At 47.3% G+C, this 19,333-nt stretch overlaps 1 pseudogene; it reads left to right on the top strand.

Annotated features, from left to right (window-relative positions):
• The first annotated feature begins 9,507 nt into the window (after positions 1–9,507).
• LOC131397261 (sialic acid-binding Ig-like lectin 8) lies at positions 9,508–18,531 on the top strand (annotated as a pseudogene).
• Positions 18,532–19,333: the final 802 nt, after the last annotated feature.

Below are 19,333 nucleotides of genomic sequence, written 5' to 3'. Positions count from 1 at the left end.
ATGTTTACAGTGACTCTGAGAGGGTCAGCCCTGTCCCCATGTCACAGAGGAGGCTTGGGTGTGCTGCTCAAAGCCACACAGGTCAGCAAGTGGAGAGAGTAGGTTGAATCCACGTAGATGCCCCCAGTGACACAAGGGGGTCTTAATCAGGGCCTCAAGTGTTTGCCTTGTGTCCAGGCACTGTTCTTACTGCTTTGTGAACATCCAGACAGTCAAGCAGTTCCTAGGAGCAGTGACAACCACAGCTGCTAGGCTGGGCGTTCCCACTTCCGTAGATTCAGCCAGGAAGGAGTCTCTGTCTCTCTCTCTTTCTCTCTTCTCTCCTTTCTTCCTTCCTTCCCTCCCTCCCTCCTTCCTTCCTTCCTTCCTTCCTTCCTTCCTTCCTTCCTTCATTCCTTCCCTCCTTTTTTTTCTTCCGTCCTTCCCTCCTTTCCTTCCTTCCATCCTTCCCTCCTTTTTTCCTTCCTTTCTTTCTTTCTCTGTTGTAACAGCCATAGCGTTGAACAAATTTTCTTTCTTTTTTTTTTTCAAGATTGGCCCTGTGCTAACATCTGTTGCCAATCTTCTTCTTTTCTTTTTTCCTCTCCCTAAAGCCCCAGTCTATAGTTGTGTATCGTACATGTAGTGTTGTAGCTCTTCTATATGGAACACCTCCTCAGCATGGCTTGATGAGTGGTGAGTAGGTTCGTGCCCAGGATCCAAACCGGCGAACCCTGGGCCACCAAAACAGAATGTGCGAACTTAACTGCTACACAACAGGGCTTGGCCTGAACAAATTTTCTTAGATATTTTTGGGCACAAGCGTGAAGACAGTGCAGAAAAAAGTTCCAGAAATGACATTGTTGGGTCTGAACTAACTTCATGCTGTTTTAACTTTATTGAGTTTTTTTTTCTGATTATGAAAACAACTTATACACTCTGCAAGGCAAAAATACACTTTAGAATATATGGTACAGTGTAAAGAAGGATATTAAAAGATAGCACTGTTAATAGTTAATGGTTTACACAATTTTTGTACAGATGTGTATATATGTGTGCCTACACATAAAACTGTGGAAAACACATACATACATACTGTACATATCATGTCTATATCAATGAATTAATCTATACCTTTCATAACTATGGTCCTATCAGATACAGCCTTGCATTATGCATTCCTAACTTCACATCAAGTTGTGAGCATTTTCCACATCAGTAAGCATCTTTTCCCAGCATTCTTTCTAAAGATAACAGATTAGCACAACATGTGCTGTGGCCCATTGAAGCAATTCCCAATTTGGGGGCATTTATATGTTGTTCCATTTCTCTGTCACTGGCTATGCTGAGATGAGGCACCTTTGCAGCCTGGTTCTAAGGTGTTGGGTTAGGGAAGCAGAGAAGTTGGAAGCACTTTTACTGGCGGGGAAGAGGCACTGGAATTAGAGCTCAAAGCTCTGCACATCACTGGCCCCAGCAAGCAGCCCATTGGCCAGCTCTGATTGGCAGATGGAGTGGTCATTGGCCATGCTGCCCACAGTGTCACAACCCAGCAACCCAGGTCCTAGGTTGGGTCTCCAGACTTCCTCCAGGAGCTTCCATCGCCAAACCTCAGTGTGATGGAGCTGGCTCCCTCTCTTAACTGTCCCCTCCAGCTAAACTCTGGGTCCTTTCCAGCCTAGCCCGTCCCTATAGGGACTCTTCTCCATCTCACTTCCTTGCCCATCTGGTCTTGTCCTCCAGGTCTGAGGTGAACACTCATGTAGCCGGATTTGTCCTATGGGGAGAAATCAGAGAATAAATCACATCTCAGGTCCGTAGGAAACTGAGAGAACACAGGAGAGTCCTGGGTAGATGAAGGGACAGCTTCTTCTTTCCAAGCCCTCCCCCATGAGGGGCCCCAGGAGTATGAGATGATGAATCTGGGGACTTAATCTCTACACCAATAGTCCTCAACATTCACCATACTTTTAAATATTTCTGAAGTCTTAAAGTCACTGGAGGAAGATGCCATGGGAAGGGGAAAGGGGGAGGGAAAAGAGGCTGTGTGTACCTGGGGAAGGAGTTGGCACTGCTCTGCCTAATTACTGATGAGGACGACGATGATGGCGATAATTTATTTCACACCTATTATATGCTGGGCACTATGGTAAATCATTTAAGGAAATTATCTTGAACCCTCCCAACAGTTGCACAAAGTAGATAGTTTAACCCCATTTTGTGCATGAAGAAACAGGAATTCAGAGAGGTGAAGTTACTTTCCCAAAGTCACATAGCTATAAAATGGCAGAGGCCAATCTTCTAAACCCGTTCTCTCTGACTCCCAGATCCCTGCTCTAACGATAAACCGGAGACCTCAGACTGTGGAGAATGTGGCACTGCTAAGGCGAATGGGACAGTGGAGATGTTGGGTTGACTCCTGGCTGTGAGAAGGAAGTTGTGCCTGGCGAGGGGCTTCTTGCAGGATGTAGAGAAGGTGACCCAGATCTCCTGGAAACACTCTTAAACTCCCTAGAGTTTATCATAAACAGTCTGGAATTGTACATTGAATGATGATGATATTAATAATAATACATAAGATTCCACTAAACACTTACTGTGAGCCAAGCCTTGTTCCAGGCTCTTTATTGGTAATATCTTACTTTATCCCCATATCAGATATCCCTGTGAGGTCGGTACCAGTATTACTCTCATTTTGCAGACGGCAAACTAAAGCACAAATGGGCTAACTTGTCTACTGTCACATTGATGGTCAATATGGTAAACTTTTTGATATAGAGACCATGAAATTATCATAAATAGGCTCAGTATCAAAATACTAAAAGAATTTTTAAAAGAATGTATCTTCTAAAATCTTCACCATCATCACCACAATCAATACCACCATCACCAGCATTACCATCATTAGCATTGTCACCATTATCACCGTGATCACCACCATCACCACCATTATAGCCACTATCACCAACATCACCCATCACCACTCTAACCAGCTTCACCATCATCATGACCACTATCACTATCATCACTATCGCCATCATCACTACCACCGTGATCCCTATCATCACCACCATCACCATCAACATAATTACCAACATCACCATCATCAGCACTCTCACTATCATCACCACCATTGCACCATCACCATCATCACCACCATCACAATCATCATCACCATCACCACCATGACCACTATCACTATCATCATCATCACCACCATCACCATCATCACCACTGTTCTTATTATTTCCATCATCATCATCATCATCATCGTCATCATAATCATCGCCATCATCTCCATCATCACTGCTATTTTTAACATCTACTCCAATGGTTCTCAACCAGGGAAATTTTGCCACCCATGACACCTTTGTAAATCTAGAGTCATTTTTGTTTGCCTAAACTGGGGATGATTGTGGTTGTCACTACAGGCACCAAGTGGGTAGAGGCCAGAGATGCTGCTAAACATACTACAGTGCACAGGACAGCCTCACCACCCCCTCCAAAATAATTTTCTGGCCCCAAATGTTGATAGAGTTGAGGTTGAAGAACTCTGGTCTACTCTGCGCCAAGGACATTGCTAATCCTTTCACCCTCCAAGATGTGTGTCTAGCCCCCATATCACCCTTCAGGGCAGGTGTTACCCCTCAGATCCTCCAAGGGGGGATTAGAGAATGCGAGAGAAGAAGTGATGTGCTTAAGACCACCCAACCAGCCAGAGGCAGAGCCGGGTTTTGACCCCAGATCTTAATCATCCCTCCACCTAATCCCTTCCCCTTGCATATTTGATCTCTGCTACCCGTTACCCAACTTTGCTTGGTAACTAGTGACTGCCATGTGCCAGACACATGCTAGATGGTTGACACACACCTCTCTCATTCTCACATCTGCCTTTTGAGATGAACTTCAATATCTACATTGTAAACACAGAGAAACTGGGCTGAAGAGAAGAGAAGTCACTGGATGAAACCCCACTGCCATTTGAGGCATGGCAGACTCTAAACTCTCCCTCTCTCCTACCGGATTCTGGTCCTCAGGATTTATCTGTCCCCAGATAATCCCCGACAACCCAGTTCCTGGCTTGTCCCTTCCCCCTCTCAAGGAACTGCTGGTTCTTGAGTCCCAGTCACCAACCAGTACCCCACCCTTGACCCAGGGTGACAGGCATCTGGTGGAGCAATGACTATCAGGGCGCAGACCAGGATTCCACAGAGGTAGATGCTGTCCAGGACTGTCACCACAATGATAAACAACACCAAGGATCCTAGATGTAGAAACCTCTGCTAACAACAAGGATGTGCGCTGTTAAGGAGAGGATACGTGTGTCGGGATCACCATTCACTCGTCCCTTCACTCACCCAAACACACCTGCTCTTCAAAGATTTATCAGCATCTGCTATGTGCAAAGCACTGTTCCAAGTACTAGGGATTCAGCAGTGAACACAGCAAACTTCCTGCCCTCATGGGCTGACATTCTAGCTGGGAAGTGGACAGTTGAAAATTAAACACTAAGTTCTTCTTGTCTCCAAATCCTTTCATCCTAGGCAACCATATCTTTTCACCAGCCCAGGTTATACGGTTGCTTTCCTAGACTGAGTCTTGAATCATTTTGAGGGGTCAGATCCCTCTTAGAGTTGGGGGATTTATGAGCTCAGAACCTGGCCCTATGTCAGCACAGCAGATGGTCCCATTCTGTTGCCCAGAGCAGGAGAGTTCCTGACTCCTTGACTTCACCCTGATCAGAGGGCCCTCATGGGGGCTGGCTTCCTCATCAACTATGGCCTCACCTGGATCTAGTACACCAGGTAAGCTGACCTGTCCCTCTCCAGGGAAATCCAGTGATTGGCCCCTGATTTCCAGGTGGGCTGAGCTATCCAACCCTGCCTGGATTTAGAGTTAAATTGACCAAGCCTGATCTGAGACTCATGTTGGCTCTGTAGGTGTGGAGGCCGCCAGGGAGCAGGGCTGAGAGGCCTGACTGAGGATCCTTCCTTCTCCAGATGGGACTGGGGCTTGGACATGGAACCCAGAGGGACAGACCTGTGGACATCGCTGTCAGCTTCTCCCTGGAAACACTTGACCCACACACCGTATGACTACTCCTTCATTTTCCACCTGCTCCCTCCCCATCTTCCTACATCCCCTCTCATCTCTGTTCTCTCCTGTCCTGGTCCTAGCCCCCTGATAGAGGGGTCAGCCTTCATGTCCTTGTCTTCCCACCACTCAAGAGTTACCTTGTTAACACTATAAAGCTTTTAATTCAAAACTTGGTTCCTATTGTGAACTAGATGTGTCACATTTCCCCCTAAATTTGCACTTTTCATGGTCTGCATTCCGCAAGCATTTATTTATCATACGCGGTTGGCAAAGTGCATCCCAACATTCTCAGGAGTCACGAACATGAACGAGGGTTGTGCTGTGTGTAGTGACAGGAATCCTCTTCAACAGCAGTACCAGATGAGATGTGGCCACAGACTTCCGGCTTGCTCGTCCGGCTCCTCCAGCTGCCCTTCAACCCACTCCCTTCAGAGAAGCCAGAGTGGGCACCTGAAAACACAAATCTGACCATTTCACTCCCTGAGTCTCCAGCTTTCAACTTCTCTGTAGCTTCTATCTCTCATAGAAATAGCAATAAAGTAAGAAATACCACCCATGAGACCTTGCTTAGACTCTCTGTTCCCTTTTAGGCCGTTCTCATCATGGTTCTCCAGAGAAGCAGACAGAGACTTTCTATGAATAATTGGTTCATGCAGATAGGGGGCCAAGAAGTCCCACAATCTGCCACCTGCAAACTGGAGACCCAGGGAAGGCAGTGGTGCAATTCCAGTCTGGGTCCAAAGGTGTCTGAGAACCAGAGGAGCTGACGGTGCAAATAACAGTCTGAGGGCAGAGAAGACAGACATCTCAGCTCAGCAGGCGGGCAGGAAAGGCATGAATCTTCTCTTCCTCTGCTTTTGGTTCTATTCAGGTCCTCAACAGATTGGATGATGCCCACAAGCACTGGAGAGGGCAATCTACTTTACGGAGGCCACTGATTAAGATGATAATCTCATCTGGAAACACCCTCACAGACATAACCCCAAAATAGTGTTTAATCTGGGCATAGCATGGACCAGTCCGGTTGACAGATAAAATTAACCATCACACTGGCCTAGGAGGCCAATGTTCAGCATATACACATAGGCAGAGGACACAGAGTAGGGCATTAGGCATTCTGAGTACTGAAATGGGCCGTTTACTGCCCTTTACCATGGAGAATATGGGGTTACTTTGAACAGGTAAATGGTCCTAGGTGTCAGGTCAAAGAGATCCTGAGTCTTGTCTTAGTAGGAGAGAAATGCTAGAGATTCTCTTTTCCTGGATCCTTTGCATGTCACTGTAAATGTCCCTTTGGGACACCTGTGTCCACCTGGGTCACCAATCCATGTACCAATGTTTGATGGTCCTGGCCCCCTCAAGTCCAGTCAGTGGTTTTCTCCAACACCCTCCTTGCTTCCCAGCGTTTGAGCAGCTGTTATCTCATGCCAGCAAGGTGAGCCAACATATTAACGATGATGTGTGAGAGCTGCAATATCACTTTCCCCTCCACTGACCCTCAGTGCCATGTGGCTGCTGGTTCAGCATCTCCCTTGTCTTGTGGCCAACTTTAACCTGGAAGCAAAGAGTGAAGGGCATCCTGGGAAATGTAGTCCCAAACTGGTAAACCTCCACAGTTATCATCACTGAAGGCTTCAAATCACCGTTTAAAAGTCATCCTTTAAATACAGTATCTAGAAAAATTCCTCAAGTGAGTAAACCTCCAAGTTTACATTTTCCCTGTTAGCTATGATATGTGTGGATACTGTTTCAGTTATCTCTTGCTGCACATAAAATCACCCTGAAACTCAGTGGCCCAAACAGTCATTTTATTCTATCTCATGGTTCTGTAAATTGGCCAGAGCCCAGCTGGACAGTTTCACTCCTAGTTTTGCTTTGGGCTCTTTGAGGCAGTCACATTGGGATGGCGGCAGTGACTGGGGCTGGGCATCTGACCCCTCAGGGTTCCTCTGTCCAGCGTCTCTCTCCATTGGAGTCCCCTTGCATTGTCCATAAGACGTTCCTGAGGGTAGACACAGAGAAGAAACAGAGGCAGACCTGAGCCCTCCCAAGAACATCTGACATCTTGACCCTCCTGACTCCAGACAGAAGGTCCCTGTGCTGTGATCAGGTCCTTCGACAGAGGAGCAGACATCTCCAAAGTCAGCACTCAGCTCTGAATCAGCACCATGGACAGCACCGTCACACTTTCATAGGAATGCCTAGGAGCCAGATAAGTCTTGGGCAGGAGAGCCACTTACGGGAAGTGCCTGACCCCTGCTGGGGCAGAGATGGGGTTGGTCACAAACAGAGCCCAGAACTTGGTAGCTGGAAGAGGATCTCCAGCACAGTGTGGGACTGAGTGGAATTGAGAACATAATGTCTAAGAGTCCAGGAATTCCCAGGATATCGGGATCACCTGTGGAATTCACATCCTTCATGACTGCCTGAGAGTCTCTACCATGTCTGGTCCAGCCTCCCTGAGACTCATCTTCCCGTCCAGAAGAGCAAGAGCACCTCCCACCCCACCCTGGGCTTCTCCATCCCAGCTACCTAACCTATGGCACTGGAATTGCCATGTTACCGTTCTGTCTCCCAACTAGATGTTGTTCTCCTCAAAGGCAAGGGATAAATCTGCCATATTCACCCCTTTATTGGAAACATGAAGGCACAGTGTACATGGTTGTCGAATGAATGAATAAGTGAAATTTTCTCCCTCAACTCATGAGAAGAGTTGACAATTCTTCTCTTTCAGGTTAAGATAAGCTTCCCATCTCACAGCCCAGTGAAACCTAGATGAACAAAGATTGATGAAGTGGTTCCCAGTGCAGACAATGGTGTATGAGACAGGGCACCTGTATGATCTGGGCAATTTGCTTGCCCATTCTGGACCTTCGTGTCTTCTTCTGAAAATTGCAGAAGTGGGTCTAGATGACCCCCCAGCTCTGATGGCCTGTGGGTCTTAAGTTCCTCTTTCACACACAGTTAGTTTCTCTGTGGTTTCCCCTTGACTCTCCTTCCTACTCTTCTGGTTTTTCTTGCAAATTGGGGACCATGGGAAACAGACTGAGCATGGCCAAGCCCTTCTAACCACAGATGCTGCAACTGCCCCTGCAGGGAGAGAGTGAGTCACGAGGACACGTCACCCCAGGAGGCAGATTGGGCTGCAGGCTGACACTCCAACTGAAAATGCAGGAAATGGTGATGCTGTGTGAGTGTCTGTGCATGCTCAAACCCTCCACCTTCCTTCTTCATGATCACAGCACTGACTGTACTCTGGGTGTTGGGTGATAGTTCTAGGAAGAGGATAATATGGGATGGACAGATTCATGAAGTCAAGTAGATGAAAACAGACTGTAATTTTTTCTATGTATACAAAGTTTTAAGAAAACATAGGCAAAGTCATAGGATTGAAGGCAGCATGCTTGGATGATAAAACCACAGAAAAAAGCAAGGAATCAATTGGCATGACAGTGAGCCTGGGGCTCCTTATGGGGAGTCAGGTGTGACCATAAGAAATTGGAACAAGGGGTCGAGGGGGCTCCCAACATTCTATTTCTTGGAGAATGTTCTTTTGTGATGAATCACTGAGCTTTTCTTGTGGGGGCACTTCTCTGTACGTGTCATATGTTTCCCCCAAAAAAGTGTTTCATGAAAACTGACATGAGTCTGAGGAGGCACCACCTCCCAGGATTCCCACCCCTTCCTTCCAGTCCTCCAACCACACAGTTAAGAATAACTTTCTGTGAATTCAGGTGCATGTCTCTTCTCTCAGGAAATCCTCACCATCCCTGAAGGTGGACGACTCCCAGGCTGGCGTTCCTCACTCTGTGTCCCCTGCACGTGTTTCCACGTCTTCTGGTCAAAGGGAGTGCCAGGTGCTGGGACACCTGACATCTCCACAGTGGACTGTGACTCTTTGAGCAGTGTCGGGGGGTGGCGTTGTGTGACCCGGTGAGCAGGGAGGGTTTCCCTACCACATGGATGGTGAGGGAGGGAAGACAGTCAGCTTCCCTCATCTCCTGTGTCCCTGAGTCCCTCCCCTGGGTGGATTGACCTCCACAAACATCCAGAGACTGAGACTCAGGAGGTCTGGTTATAAGGGAGTCATTTTCACCTTGCAGAAAATGACCCCAAAAGAGAAGAGCATCAACAGGGAGGCAGGAGATGGGGCTGGGGCCCTGCGTAGGGTGTGAATTTGGATGTGGCTCTCACTCTCCATGGCCCAGGGTCCCCAGGAATGGATGTTGGCAGTGCATGGATGACTCTAAGGGCTGTCCCAGCCCTGACAATGTCTGGGTCTGAAGTTCCTCCTCTGAGGAGTGTCACTGTTCTGACCTCACCCTCAGTTTCCTGCTACAGCTTCCTCTAAATCTGCAACTTTTAGTTCCTGAGAGAGAACCCTGAGAAACAGACTTTCCCTGGTGGAACCTGAGACTGCCAACCCCAGACATGCTGCTGCTGCTGGCCCTGCTTTGGTGGACGGAGGGGGCCGAGGGCCACAGGCAGCCTAGGAAAAATAATAAGGGTTACCAGCTGCAAGTGCAGGGGTCAGTGACAGTGCAGGAGGGTCTGTGTGTGCAGGTGCCCTGAAAATTCTACTACCCCAAGGATGGTTGGAATGACTCTACCCCAGCTCACGGCTACTGGTTCCGAGAAGGAGCTGGTGTATTCAAGGATGCTCTAGTGGTCACAAACAACCCAGGTCGTACACCACAGGAGGAAACCTGGGGCCGATTCCACCTCCTCGGGGACCCCCAGACCTACAACTGCTCCCTGGACATCAGAGACGCCAGGAGGAGGGACAAAGGAAACTACTTTTTTAGAGTGGAGAGAGGAAGTAGTGTGATATATTCTTACATACGTAACCAGGTCTATGTAGAGGTGACAGGTAAGGACCTGGCTCCAGGAGTCATCACAGGGGATGGATATAGGGGCAAAGCTGTAATAGGACTCTCCATCCTGGGAGAGGGTTTGGGAGTATGTTGTGTCGGGGCTCAGAGGGAGGAGCTGGACGCAAGTCTGAGCCTTCTCTCAGGGCCATACCTCAGATCCTCCTTCCCAATACTCATGTCTCCCCATCTTCTCACCAGCCTTGACCCACACACCCCACATTCTCACCCTGGGGACCCTAGGGTCTGGCCGCCCCAGGAACATGACCTGCTATGTACCCTGGGCCTGTGAGCGGGGCACGCCCCCCAACTTCTCCTGGACGTCAGCTGCCCTCGCCTCCCTGGACCCCAGGACCCGCTTTTCCTCGGTGCTCACCCTCACCCCACGGCCCTAGGACCATGGCACCAACCTCACCTGTCATGTGACATTGCCTGGAGCCAGAGTGACCACGACCAGGACCATCCACCTCAACGTGTCTTGTGAGTACCGGGCCAAGACACCTGGGTCCCACATGGGGTCCTGAGGGCAGCAGGAGTGGAGGTGTCAGGCCCTCTGACACTGGTGTTGGGTCCCAGAATATAGGCTAGAAGAGTGTCAGGAGGATGTCTGCCTCTACCCTTCCCCCACTTTTGCAGTTCCTGGGGACAAGGACCCATGTCCACACAGCCCTCACCACTGATGCAGAGCCATCATGTCTTTCTGTTCCAGACTCTCCACAGAATTTGAGTGTAACTGTCTTCCAAGGAAACAGCACAGGTAGGAAGGAGCCCCCTCCTGAACTGTAGGGAGCAGATCCTCTTTCAGCTCAGGGCAGGGCAGGGTCCTTGCCTCACCCTGGACTCACCCAGTGACAAGAGATCCCGTTGTGGGTGAACCCAGTGGTCCCTCCCATTCTCAGCCCCTGTGACCACTGTGATCAGCTGTCCCCACGGGCCCCTCATTCTGCTCAGACTTCTCCACCCCCTTCAGTTCCACAAGAACAGGGCAACCTTCACATGGCAGAGCTCACCTCTCGAGGCCCCTTATCACCCATCTTCTGATGACTCTTCCAGTCTCATCTTTTTATTTACCATAGCAATTGTTTATTTAATTACTTTTGAACAGGTAATATATTCTCATGGCCAAATATTCCAAATGCACAGCAAAGTCTATTCTAGATACCCAGTCCCATCCCGGGAAGTGACCAGTGTCCATAGGCTGCTCTGGGCCTTGGTTTGTTCACCTAAAAGATCTTAGGGGTCCTTTGACATCAGTAGCACAGACTGCCCTCATTCTTCTCTGTGATTGTGCAGTATTCCATGGTCTGGATGGATTCTGATTCTATACACGTCTTCTACTAATGGAAAAATCATGGCACTCATTTTGTTGTACTAACAGAAATGCTGCAACTAATAAACTGTGTCTCCTTTCACAAGCGTGTGTGTGTGTGTGCGATATGTTCCTAAAAGCAAAATATAGCTGCTTCACATGTTCTTTCTAATTTTGAGAGATATGGCCAAGCTACTCTGCATGGAGGGTGGACAAGTTTACATTCTCATCAGGGAGGGGTGAAGGTGTTTGTTTTCCTGCACTTCAACTTACACCTGTGTGTCTGTCCTCATCAGTCTCCTTCTGCATCCTTCCTCTTTCTGTCCATCTCTTTGTCTCTCTGACTCTCTGTCTCTCTTTCTCCAGTGCCCACAGCCCTGGAGAATGGCTCATCTCTTTCAGTCCTTGAGGACCAGTCCCTGCGCCTGGTCTGTGTTGTCGACAGCAACCCCCGTGCCAGGCTGAGCTGGGCCCATGGGAGCCAGACCCTGAGCCCCTCACAACCCTCAAACCCTGGAGTCCTGGAGCTGCCCCGGGTGGAGTCAGGGCATGAAGGCAAACTCATCTGCCAAGCTCAGCACCCTCAGGGCTCCCTGCGTGTCTCCCTGAGCCTCTCTCTGCAGAGTGAGTGCACTGGTGGATGGGGGAGTGGCTGGAGGAGGAGGACAACACCCACCCCACCCCACAGTCCACCCAGCAGCCCCCTGAGCTTCAGAGGGGAGCTCAGCTCTGGTCTGTGCTGGGTTGTGAGGCCTGGAAATTCCCTAGAACTCAGAGTGTCACTGTCATCTTCCTGCCAGGACAGGGCTGTGGGGTGGGGTGAGGGCTGGAGGGGGAGCCAGGGAAGGAGGTGGGTCTTGGAGGAGAGGTGCTGGGGCCTGGACAGATGTGTCTGGGGACACAAGACCCTTTCTTTGGGGGCTGGAATGAGTGTCAGGTGAGTGGCGTTCTCATCTTAGGAACAAAATTTAAGGAGAAGCCAAGAAACTTCAGCAATCAGGAGAGATAATATTGCAATGCGTATTTTCATTTAAAAAGTTAAAAAGGCAAAATAAATGCTACAATGAACAAAATATCAACATTTTAAAAAATGGTAGGCTGCAACCCAGCTCTTGTATGCCTCACTCTCCTCACCCTAGCCTGCCTACTCCCCTGCCCTCAACACATGTGTCTCTGTTTCTGTATCTGGCAAAGGGGCCTGAACACAGAAGTGTGGGGCCCTACAGGGAGTGGGAGGAGACTAGACCAAGTTCTCAGAGGGGAATCACCAATAACCCAATCTATCTGCAGGAAAAGCGTGGCCTTTATCAGGAGTGGTGCTGGGGGCCGTGGGGGGAGCAGGTGCTACAGCCCTGCTCTTCCTGTCCTTCTGCGTCATTGTCATCATGTGAGCAGGGACCTGGGGAGGGAGGGAGAGTCCTGGGGTGGGAAGGGCAGGCAGCCACGGATCCCTGAAGCCAGAGCTGGGGGACTGGGTGGGTCCAGAGCCTGAATCAAGGGCAGGAAGAAGGTCCCGGCACTCGGGTGAGTCTGTCACAAACCCCGGGCCCCACTGTCCAGGAGGGGGGAGCCTGTGTTCTCAACCTTGTGGTCTCTGATACGGGACCACCCCTCTCCCACCTCAGTCACCCCTCCAGCCACTTAAGAGAGAACAGAAGAAGGGTCAGTCTGCCCACTGCACCCTGAGCTGTTCCAACTGAAAGGCTCTCTGGTCTCTTGACTCAGAGTGAGGTCCCGCAGGAAGAAAGCAGCAAGGCCAGCGGTGGGCATGGAGGACACGAGCATGGAGGGTGCAAATTCAGTCACAGGGTCAGTCTCTCAGGTGAGTTACTTGGACTTCTCTCCATCCAACATCCTGCCTGGACCCGTCTCCCGGGGTGATCCTTGGATTATCCCGCTCAGTATGGCAACGATGTTCTCATCTCCTCCTCCTTATACCTTCAAGTCTGATCTCCATCTTACTGACAGCATGACAGCCCCTCCTCTTTCCTTCAGGCCAGGCATGGAGGAGTCACCTTCTCTCTTTCCTCCCTTTCTTCTGCTACAGCCAAAACCTCACCACATCTTGTCTACTTTCCTCCTAAGGACAGCTAGCATCAGTCTCCCTCTCTCCATCTTGACCCCTGTCATTGCTGAGGCTTCAGGATCTCTTTCCCGGACCCCTCATCTCCCTGCCTCTCATCTCCCTTGTCCTATACATAGTGATCATCTAAAAGCCATCATTGTCCAGTTCCTCTGCATTTGATCTTCTGTTTGCCCCCATCATCTAGAGCAGAGGTTGGCAAACTTTTTCTGTCAAGGGCCAGGGAGTAAATGTGTTTGGCTTTATGGGCCATTGAATCTCTGTTGCAGTTACTCAGTTCTGCAGTTACAGCATGAAGGCAGCCTTACATCATATGTAAATGATTGAGCATGGCTATGTTCCAATAAAACTTTATTTACAAACACCAGCAATGTGCTGGATTTGACTCAGGGCTGTAGTTTGCTGACTCCTGAACTAGAGAATGAAGCTCCAACTCCTCAACCTACAGCCCCGAATATTCTGGCCTCTCAGCACCTACCTCTCCAGAAGGGCCAGGGTTAGGGCAAGGAGAGTGAGGCACTCTCATACACAAAACTGAGAAATGTGCCAAAAATTTCAGTAATCGAGACAATACTTTAATGCACTATTTTTGAAAAATCAAACTTAATGAAAAAATCAATGATGAGTAAACTATTGAAAATCTAAATAATGGTAGGGTCAGTAGACTGAAGCCACTTAATAATTATTTGAGATCGTAACTTGATCAACAGAAATTGTCACACGTGGCAGTATTCTCAGTTGAAAATGAGAGAAGCAGAGAAGGAGATTTTGAAAATATTTTCTCTGCATTTGCTTCCAGTAAAGCCAGGAAAGCAAAATTATAATAAATTCTGGTTTGGGTACACATAAAACCTTAAACTTAAAGTAATGTTTTAATACACACCACTTTTTAGGCTTTCTATATTATTACAATTATTCTGATTTTCTGGAAAAAATTGACCTTTAAATACTTAAAATCATACGTATGGGACACACATTTTGTTCTTCTGCCTCAGGCTCCACTTGATTCAGAAGGGCACTCTTACCAATCCTGGGTTATTTAAATTTTTGATATTCCATTTTCCCTGGGGTTTTTGTTTTCATTTTGATTTAAAAAATCTTGCATGAGAATATTATTTATCTCAATTACTGAGGTTTTGGGCTCCGCTTTTAAATTTGCATTTTGGGCGAGTGCCTCACTTGCCTCACCCTGATCCCAGCCCCACTGTCCAGTCCACTTCCTCCACTGCCCGCCCCCACTCTCTCACCTTGGACTTTTCATCATCATCAACCAGAACAAGGTTACTTGCCTCTGGGTCTTTGCATGGGCTCTTCCTCCTCTAATGTTCTTCCTTCCCCATTTCCACTCATTCTTTCCTGTTGATCCTTCCTGCTGTGATGGAAATGTCACATTTTTCACTATTTGTTACATTCAGAGTGTGACTTGAAGTCTTTGGAAGATTTTGAGCAGAGTAACGTGTATCTTTTCATTCACTAATTCCTTCAGGAAATGTTTTTGAGCACCTACCAACTTGGAAGCCTTGTAGGTATCAGAGACCCACCTATGAAAAAAAAATTAAAATCTTGGCTCAATGAGGTTTTTTTCTAGACAGAGGGGGGTAGTTAAACCAATATTAATAATAATAAAAAAAAAACAACCAAGCAACAAACAAATGAATAGAGTGTGCAAGATAGACATGTGCTTTGGGGAAAAGGCAGGGTACAAAGAAGAGGGAGTGTTGGGGAGATGGCTTGTGCAGTGCTCTTTGGATTTATTTATTTGTTGTGGTAAAAATCACATAACATAAACTTAGCATTTTAACCTTTCATAAGTGTACAATTGTGCAACACATTTCTAGAACGTTTTCATCTTGCAAAACTGAAACACTGCACCCATTGAAGGACTACCCACTTCCCCCGCCACCCCAGCCCCGGCAACCACTTTCTGTCTCTACGGGTTTGACTACTCTACGCCATATTAGTGGAATCATGCAGTATTTGTCTTTTTGTGATTGGCTTATTTCACTTAGTACAAGGTCCTCAAGTTTCATATATGCTGTAGCATGTGACAGGATTTCCGTCTTTTTAAAGACTGATTAATATTCCATTATATGTATACACCACATTTTCTTTATCCATTCCTCTGTTGATGAATATTTGGGTTACTTTCACATCCTGGCTATTGTGAATAATGCTTCAATGAACATGAGTGTGCAAATATCTCTTCAAGATTCTGCTTTCAATTCTTTTGGGTAAATACTCATAAGTGGAATTGCTGGATCATATGGTAATTCAATTTTTAACACTTTGAGGAACCCCCACAGTGTTTTCCATAGTAGCTGCACTGTCTTACATTCCTATCAACAGTGCACAAGTGTTAAATTTCTCCACATCCTCACCAACACTTGTTATTTTTTGTTTTATGTAGTTGCCATCCAAATGGGTGTGAGGAAATATCTCATGGTAGTTTTGACTTGCATTTCTCTAATGATTAGTGATGTTGAACATCTTTGTCTATGATTTTCACAATTTATATGTCTTCTGTGGAGAAATGTCTAATTCAAGTTCTTTACCAATTTTTAATAGAGTTAGTTTGTGGTGGTTGTTGAGTTGTAGGAGTTCTTTATATATTCTGGATGTTAACCCCTTATCCAATACATGATTTGCAAATATTCTCTCCCATTCTGTAGGTTGGATTGTGGTTTTGCTAGTAATGTTTGAACAAAGGCATGAAGGAGGCTCAAGAGTTTGCAATTTGGCTGTGTGATCCAAGAGCCCTCCAGGCAGAGGGAACAGCAGGTGAAAACAATCAGACACAGGAGGCTGACCAGTGAGCAGAGGAGCAACAAGGAAGTCCGTGTGATTATACAGAGGGAGGAAAGGGCCAACAAGCAGGAAATGAGTTTGGAGAAGTCAGCGTGTGTGTACATCGCGTCTGCACACACAGGACACTGTGGGCATCTAGAGACTTTTGGGCAGAAGAGGAACCTGATCCCACTTTCATTTTCACAAAATCCCTCTGGCTGCTGTGCACAGAGAGACTGTGTGTGTCAGGGAAGTTAGAAAGGGGGCTGGTGAAACATTCCAGGCAGGAGATGATGGTGGCTGGAACCAGGATGGCATGAGGGTGGGGCCTGATTGGATGCTGGATGAATCCAGAAGTTAAAGCTAATGAGAATTGCTAATGGATTGGGGGTGGGATGGAAGTGACAGAAAGGAGTCAAGGATGACTCCTAGAGTTTTGCTCTGAGCAGCTGGGCAAATGGAGGCACCAATCATTGAAGCTGAGATGACTGGACGAGGAAAAATTTGGGGGAACAAGGGAGAAGTTCAGTTTGAACATGTTGAGTTTTCTGTTTGTTTTGACAAAGGAATGGGCATTTCAAGTATACTTTTGGATCAAAGTCTTTCCAGAGAGGAGAAGGAGATGAGGGTATGGATTTGGAAGTCATCAGCCTATAGATGAGATGAAACCAATGTAGTGGATGAGGTCACAAAGCAAAGTTGAAGAAGGAAAGAGTCTGGGGCTGCTCTGATATTTAGGGGCAGGGAGATGGGGAGCAAGCAGCAAGGGGGTTGCCAATGAAGTCAATGGACCCGGAAAAGTGTAATGTCTTGTTATTAAGTCAAAAGGGGCTTTCCTTTAGGGCCGATGTGCAGTTGAATCATCTGCTGGTGCAAAGTCCAGGGAGGTGAGGACTGAAAGATGACCATTTGGATTTCGCTAGCAGAGGTCACCAGTGTTCTTGATAACAGCAGTGTTGGGAAGTGTTTGTATATGTGTGTGTGTGTGTGTGTGTGTGTGTGTGTGTGTCTATGAATCTTAATTTGAACAATCAAGAGAAAATGGGAGGAGCACAAACATTAACAATTCTGGTGAAGTGTTCTTTTGTCAAGGGGAGCAGCAAAGAAGGATGCTCTCCAGGCAGCACCTGTCACTCTCCTCTATGTGAGTCTGTATTAGTTTCTTGTTGCTGCTGTAATGAATTACCACAAATTTACTGGCTTTCAGCTACATAAATTTATTATCTTACCGTTCTGGAGGTCATAAGTCCAAAATGGGTTTCACTAGGCTAAAATGAAGGGATTGGTGGGCATGGCTGAGTTTCCTCTAGAGGCTCCAGCGGAAAATGCATTTTCTTCCATTTTCCAACCTCTAGAGGGCGCTGAATTCCTTGAGACATGGATTTTTCCTCCATCTTTAAGGGCAGAGGCATAGTGTCTTCAAATCTCTCTCTCCTCCTTATTTCACTAGTCTAGACCCTTGTGATTACACTGGGCCCACCAGAATAATCCAGGAGGATCTCCCCACCTCAATATCCTTAAGTCCATCTGCTAAGTCCCTTTTGTCATGTGAGTTAACACAATCACAGGTTCGAGTGGCTTTGGGCAGGACAGTGGCGGGGGGGTGGTTGTTTCTGTGACATAATTTCTCTGACTGACTTGTCCTCCCACCAACCTCTGAGCTTCCCAAGGGCAGGTGCCATGCCTGCATCAAGACCCTCTAATTCTCTCTCACTTACCCAGCTCCCGTCCATCACATCATAACACACAATTAGAGTTTATTTGTTTAACTCATTTTATGCTGTTCCTTCAATTAAAGAGTAAGCTGCAAGAGGGCCTGTGTCTGCTGTGTCCATCGTAGAACATCCAGCACCCAGCTCCGGGCCTCACACAAAGGGGGCTTCAGGCTTTGGGGTCAGAAAGAACTGGTTTGGATCCTTGTTTCATCAGGAAGATTGAGCATGCTGCTTATTTCGTTCAACCTGTTCTCATATGAATAAAATGGAGACAATAATAATATCTTCCTTGTGGGTTTTTTGTGGGAAGTTAATGAGATTAGCAAGCACCAAATAAGGTGCTCATTAAGGATTAAATATTTGAGGAAAGCATGAATGAAAGAGGTCTCAACAAAAATGTGTGTGGGATGAATGGATGAGGGAATTCACGGGTTTTCCTCCTGGACACTCTCTGCTTTATCCTGTCTCTGCTATTCCTTTCCGACTCTCTCTCCCTCCACTCAGGGTCACCTGATAGAACCTGAGGCAGGCAGCTTCCCAGACCACCATCCCCCAGATGTGGCTGCCCCAGGCCCAGGGGAGGAAGAAGAGCTCCACTATGCATCCCTCAGCTTTCGTGGGATGAAGCTTCAAGACCCACAGTAACAAGAGGCCACTGGTAGTGAGTACTCAGAGATCAAGATCCACAAGTGAGGAACTGCAGAGACTCGGCCCTGGCTTGAAGGATCATGGCCCCTGCAGGACAAAGAAAAAATCAAGGTCAATTCATGTAGATATGAAAATCCATCTAAATTGTGGAAAGAACACAGGTTTTCGAACCAAAGAGTTTCAAGTTCAAATCCACAGTCTGCCTCTTTACTAAGTAAGTGACAGACAAACCCCTACCTCTCTGTGCCTCTGTTTTCTGCTTCGTGAAACCTGAATGAGAAGCCCTACCTGCAAGATTGCGGTGAAAATTCCGGGAGTAAAATCCTTTTAGAGCACCTGCTGCAAAATGTATGCTGAACACATGCCGGATCCCTGTGCTTTGAACAGAAGGTCCTACTGGGAATTTCTCCTGACTCTAGAGGTGACCAGCATCAGACCTCAGGGACCTTGCACACTGAGGTCTCTCCTCCTGGAATGTCTTCCCACTGGACCTTCATCTTGTTCTCTCTTTGAAAGCCGAGCTCCAGTTGTGCACTTCTGAGTTGAGATGGGAACGTCAAGCAGCAGCTCATGATCTCCCCCTATAGAGACAAACCAAACGAATGAGGAAAGTTCCCAAATGATCGCACAAACATCTGATGGATGAAACAACATGATCCCCAAATTTTCCTACAGCACCCAGACAAAGACAGAAATATATCACAGCAGTCACTTCGTAAAGTAGCCTTGATGGAACGAACTCAAAGGATTGGTTGAGGCATTAAAAATTCCCTACAAATGGACCCCTGCCCATTTATAACAGCACCAAGAAACATAAGGCACCAGGGAATATTTTTTAAATTTAAAC

Source organism: Diceros bicornis, chromosome 34 (assembly GCF_020826845.1).
Source record: "Diceros bicornis minor isolate mBicDic1 chromosome 34, mDicBic1.mat.cur, whole genome shotgun sequence".
Taxonomy (NCBI): domain Eukaryota; kingdom Metazoa; phylum Chordata; class Mammalia; order Perissodactyla; family Rhinocerotidae; genus Diceros; species Diceros bicornis.
The sequence above is the reverse complement of the archived record's forward strand: the minus strand, read 5'-3'. Positions and strand labels throughout refer to the sequence as shown.